We start from the raw sequence: 6,722 nt of genomic DNA, 5'->3' as shown, positions 1-6,722 counted from the left end.
CACCCGTCGTGGTGTGAGGCGCGTATCCGCGCTATTTCCGACATAACAACGTCTTGAACAAAACGAAAGTAACGAGCCATTTTGTAAAATGTAAGGAGTAGAAAGTACCGATATTGTGTTAAAATGTAAGGAGTAGAAAGTAAAAAGTCGCCCACAAAATAAATAGTAAAGTAAAGTAAAAATACTGAAAAATTACTTGAGTACAGTAACGAAGTATTTGTACTTCGTTATTTCCATCTCTGCCCTAGGGTAATGAATCCTACATTAACCCTAGGGTAATGAAATCCACATTACTAGGGTAATGAAATCCTACATGACCCTAGGGTAATGAAATCCTACATGACCCTAGGGTAATGAAATCCTACATTAACCTAGGGTAATGAAATCCTACATTACCCTAGGGTAATGAAATCCTACATTACCCTAGGGTAATGAAATCCTACATTAACCTAGGGTAATGAAATCCTACATTACCCTAGGGTAATGAAATCCTACATTACCCTAGGGTAATGAAATCCTACATGACCCTAGGGTAATGAAATCCTACATGACCCTAGGGTAATGAAATCCTACATGACCCTAGGGTAATGTAATTCTACATTACCCTAGGGTAATGAAATCCTACATTACCCTAGGGTAATGAAATCCTACATTAACCTAGGGTAATGAAATCCTACAGACCAGGGTAATGAATCCACATAACCTAGGGTAATGTAATCCTACATTACCCCAGATACACGCAGACAGGGGCTTTGCATCAGGTGATGGAGGATCTCAGAGTCTGTTTATATTCTGGCTGATGATTGAGTGGAATTTTTGTTGGGGGGGGGGGGGGGGGGGGGTCCGTCCTGGCATGCAGAACAATCAATAAAAAAAAACGTATTTATATAGCACTTTACAACTACCAGCAGGGTCCAACAGAAAGAGTAAACATAGAAAACAGTAAAATCAGAAAAGGTCTCAAAGAAACAAAAGAATGAAACTGTCCCACCACAGCTACGTATTAAACGCTAGACTGAACAGATATGTTTTGAGTTTGGACCTAAAAAGAGCAATGTCTGTCGCAGTACGCATATCAGGGGGTAACTTGTTCCAGAGTCTTGGGCAGCAACCGCAAAAGCCTGACCCCCCCCCCCCAGAACAAGTGGATAGCTTCTTTATCTGCAGTTTCAAGATTGATGGATGGGTATTTATTCCCAAATTAGTCATTAGTTTCCACAGTGTGCCTCCTTCACTTTTACAGGAAACAGTTTTTATTGGGATTTGCAAACTATTAGCACATGTACCCCTTGTATAGCAGAGAGCACACAACTTAAAGCATTATGTACTTTTTTGCCATTTTAACCCTCATGTTGTCCTCGGGTCAAATTCAACCCATTTTCAGTTTTTTCATCACAAAAAAATGGGCCTTTGAAAAAAGCTGAAAATGTCAACATTAGAAATATCAAATCTCTTTGGAAAAAAGATCCAAAAAAGCAACCACAACATTGAAAATGTGACAAAAATGTCAGCAAAAGCGATAACTTTTTTTCACTGTTGACGGGAGGCAACACAAGGGTTAAGTTATTAATATACACACAAAAAATGTCTTAATTCTTTAATTTTACTGTGATCTATTGTTTACCAGTAGATGGCGTTCTGGATGTGCAAAGCGTGGCTCATGGTGCTGCTGAAGCTGCTTGACTGACTTGAAGTGGCCTCCTCTGCTGATACCGTTTCCCCGGGCTGTAGTTCTCGAGATCGGCATTGATCTCAAGACCACTTTTTGAAGGCCTCGTCTCGGAACCAACCACAGTTTTACTCTATTTTAGATAAAGAGGATTTGCTATTATGGTCAATTTTAGTGATTCATGGATTTTGTATAACCAAAGTGAATAAAAGTAATTTCTTTTGTGGAAAAGGGATAAAAATGGAAAGTTTTTTTCAGATGTTTCTGCTGGAGGACCCCCAGCCCCCCTGTTTTGCCTCCTCTGTCTCTATTCTAACCTCCGGTGGATTTCTGAGGAAAAACTGCTCCTCAGATTTCTGCAGGGTAAATCCAGACAACTGGTGATTGTTTTGAAGAAAGGCCAATAAATCAGAGCATGTTTTCCTCCCATCCAGGGAGGCTGCGTGGAGGAAGATCTGGCAATGCAGGACTAGTGCTTTGGTGTTGAATTCCACACTGTGGCCGTCTTTCTCCAGCCAGAAGAAGTAGGTTGTGGTTGTGTTCTTCTTGTGTAGGAGCGTTTAAGACACTCTGGATCTTCAGAGTTATACCCCAAATCATTGGTGCAATGGACAGTAACTAGTCACTCAAGTGCTGAAATAACCCTATGATATTACTGACTGTTGACTGAGATGGGTTATCACAGAATACATCATAAGCCTTGTCTGTAAAGAGAACAATGATCCAATCAAGACGAGCCCAAACTAGAGAGATAATGCAAATAACAAATCTGGTTGTCATAACCGAGCTGTGGCATAACAGCACGCACATGGAAGCATAACGATCAAAAGATATTGCTGCAAGTATAAACTAAATTCCACCTCCAGGTGGAGCAAGAATGCTTGCAAAACCCAGAGAGGATGGTAGACCTTATGTGTTTCTGGACCAACGTCTGAAATAAGCTTTGGTAGCATTGGTAATCCATGGGTTTGGGAAGGTTCCTATTCTGAATGATCAAAGTTAACAAGAAACGGCCAAAAATAAATTGCAAGACCAAGAAAAAATATGGACTGCTTTCCTCCAGGTGGAATAACAAATGGGTTGAGGGTTAGCTCAGACCTGAACCCAAAAGATTCATTCTCCATTATTTTTCTCCACCTACTGCAGATAAGTATGAAGAAAAACAGTGATGAACTCTCATTATTGGAACTCGGTCTGAAGCAGTTAAACATACCAATGCAACAGGAAGCGCTGCATGAAGTGTTGAGAACTGTCCTGGCCATTCTGCCGGAAGATGAATAATATCAGGGTAACTGTAAGTATGAAGTTGTATGATACTTTTGTAAAAAAACACAAAAAAAAACAGACTGAAACCAACCAGTTTTTAAAGGTAATTCTCTTTGTTTTATTAGACTCAATCCTCTGAGTTTGTTCCCCTGTAATAATGTATATATCTTTGATTGTTGGTTTGATTTTTTGTCAGCAAGAGAAAAAACTACTTGCCCAATTTTGATTGAAAACGTGATGGAAGGGTTTACAGTTCCATGGACTAAGGAAGAACCCATTACATTTTGGAGCGGATCCATAGAACAGGGCAGATACACAAATCATTTTTAATGGGCATAAGTAACCAGTGGAGGGGCATTACTTCTCTACTACGTGGGGCAACAACTTCAAAGGTAGCTTTGTGTATTTTTGTCAGTCTCCAGATATGCATGCCACAGACACGTTGATGGGCGACATTTAAATGTTGAGTTTGTGATAAATTATAAGATTAGTCTTACACAGCATCACCCTCAAATTATAACAAGACAATAAGTAAAGAGTTCATGAAATATTACTGTAATGTCAATAAAAAGCTAGTTTTAAAAAGTGACTTAAAAAAAGACAATGTGTGAGCTTCCTCTTGTGGGATTTCATGTTATGCTGTATTGTTGTGTGTCTTGTCCTTATGTCTGTCTGCTGGCTGTAATTGCCCCCCAGGGACAATACAGTTACCCTAACCATCCACTGATCTCCCCTTAGTGAATCTGACTGCTGGAGATGGGAAACAAAGGCATTAAAGTTGTGTTAATTCTGCCATTTTGCTCGGGGGCAAGGGAAGCGTGCTGAGCAGGAGGCATCTGTGGAATGACGTTAAAGATGTCAGATTTTGATAACTGTTGCAGGGCCGGTTCTCTGTCATCGTTTGAAAGATTATTTCCTCGTGCATTGCTCTCTGGCTTTCCTTCATCAGAGACATTAAAAGTCTGAGCTTCTTCTCCGTCCGATATTTCCTCAATCTTGCCGTAAAAGACGGATGGATTGTCGTTACAGGTGCAATATGATCTGCAGGTGCAATCAATAGAGTCTGTTATTTTATTTGTGTCATAAAAAAATAAATAAATCATGAAACAGAGCCTACCGTAATCTGATTAAGTCAGGTTAACATCTTGGAATTCATCATCGCTAACTGTTAGGAAGAACAGAGAGAAAGGCTGAAAAAGAATATTTTCATCACACTTATTAATCAATAATAATAATCAATGTTACTCACCAAAACATGATTGAGAGGTACACATTTTGAAAACAGTACATGGAGATGAGGATACGAGAAAATACAGCGTTTTGTTGTCTGTGTCACTGTGTGTGACTGTGTGTGTGACTGTGTGTGTGACTGTGTGTGTGGCTGTGTGTGACTGTGTGTGTGACTGTGTGTGACTCTGTGTGTGGCTGTGTGTGACTGTGTGTGTGACTGTGTGTGACTCTGTGTGTGACTGTGTGTGTGACTGTGTGTGACTGTGTGTGACTCTGTGTGTGTGACTGTGTGTGACTGTGTGTGACTCTGTGTGTGTGGCTGTGTGTGGCTGTGTGTGACTCTGTGTGTGACTGTGTGTGTGACTGTGTGTGACTGTGTGTGACTGTGTGTGACTGTGTGTGACTGTGTGTGTGCTCAGAGGATGATCTTTGACCTTAGGCCCTCATAGCAGGGACTGCTATTTATTACAGGACCTCACCTCTATATGGGCTCGCTGGAGAGCAGGGTTCATCCAGCATCTCAGAAGCAGTAATATCCTTCAATACAGACATGGTGAGTAGAATGAAAGGCTGCCTTTTTATGCTTAAACCAAACTACTTATTGCTCGCTCCCTTCTTCTCTCTCTTTTTTATAATTATTTTTTTATCATTCCTATTTTCCACTCTTCTTCTTTCAGTGGGTCGTTGAACGAGGACGAATCAGACTGTTGCTTTGATTTACAGATTAATTCTAATTAGTTGTACATTTCAATTAAAAACTCATTCTCTTTCTTACCCATCAATCAAATTTTGACAGATTACAAACACGTGTCATTAACGTGTCAGCATCAATCAAATGACATTCTTGAGTGACATGACATACTGCATATGTTGTTCTGAGATCCCCCTAATCTGCATAGACTGATCTCTGGTGGACATTTTAGGTAGTGCTTAGTTATGCTTACATTTTGCTTTTATTCTCCATTTTGTTTTCAGTCAAACAAAGAGCAAGCTACAGTGTGCATGGGAAACACTTCCATCCTTTAGTTTAAGCCTTGGATTGGATATGTCCGTGATGCCAAATGTTATAAGAATGAGAGTTTTCCTGGGCAGAAAACATTGTAATCGGATATACCATTTGTTTAAAATGATAACCATTAACAAATTATAATGAATGCAATGTTTTATTAAGCTGAATTACATTGTGTTGTTCTATCCTATCCAATATTTCTTATATTTCTAAGCAGATTTTCTATGCTTCACAAAAACAATCCTAACCGCCCGGCCTGAGGAGAGTTAAAATGCATAGGCATTCATTCAAGAAGCTTATATCATGGTTATTGCGTTAAGTGATTTGTGATTTCATATATGGAATTTACATTACTATTATGCGTCATTATTATTTCATATGCATTTATGTGTGGATTGATACAGGCTTTGTGTTGTGTCTTTCAGTTTTACAGAACACACTCTTACTCCCATCGCGTCACATGTGGATGCTCGGTCAGGAGTCTCCTTTATGCTTCATATTTAAAAGTGCTTGGTCGGGACCCTTGGCATCGCTTTTAGACGCTCTGGGTCGGGACGTAAAATAGTCTCAGGAAGGAACTTCTTTTGGTGGAACATGTGTACGTTCAGAGATGACAGATAGTCTAGCTAGCTGTCTGGATTTACCCTGCAGAGACCTGAGGACCAGGTAACCATAGTCCTCAGATTGGACAGATAGTCTAGCTAGCTGTCTGGATTTACCCTGCAGAGATCTGAGGACCGGTAACCATAGTCCTCAGATTGGACAGATAGTCTAGCTAGCTGTCTGGATTTACCCTGCAGAGATCTGAGGACCAGGTAACCATAGTCCTCAGATTGGACAGATAGTCTAGCTAGCTGTCTGGATTTACCCTGCAGAGATCTGAGGACCAGGTAACCATAGTCCTCAGAAATCCACCAGAGGTTAGAACTCCAACACAGAGACAGAGGACGGGGACGGACATCCGGCCCAAAAGAGTGACATCTGGCGGAATTTCAGCGGAAGTGGATATAGACTAACCTGATGCGAGCCAAACCAGCGTACATGAACTGTAATAAGACCACCTTATAAGTAGATCAGTCTTGGGCATGGTTGTGTTCACATTTACCACACAAACTGGCCTTTTGGGATCCAGGCCCAGGAAAGCCTCCATACCTTACTGCCATATTACATTATATTTTAAATTTTTAACTGCCACGTGTGTTCACCCATTGTCCTTCTCACAGGCTAAATAAAAAGGTATTTCCTCTATAAATTGGTGCATAGAAAGGTATCAGAATGGAGGACGCTCTAAATTTCCTGGACCACCACACCCCTCTACTTTAATGAATCTCCCCATAAAGGCCCATTGGGAGCCAGGACAAATTATAAAAATAGATATATGTGTGGTACAGAATACCCACTACAATACATTCCACTACTTCACTGGATCAGCCTAAACGTAAAGCGGGGGGTAAAGACAGCCAGTCTCCCAGTCAAATCGCATTGTCATCTCCTTGACTAGCCCTTCAATACACACCTCTCTCTCTCTCTCTCTCTCTCTCTCTGTCT

Source organism: Etheostoma spectabile, chromosome 8 (assembly GCF_008692095.1).
Source record: "Etheostoma spectabile isolate EspeVRDwgs_2016 chromosome 8, UIUC_Espe_1.0, whole genome shotgun sequence".
NCBI lineage: Eukaryota > Metazoa > Chordata > Actinopteri > Perciformes > Percidae > Etheostoma > Etheostoma spectabile.
This window is presented reverse-complemented; position numbering follows the sequence as displayed.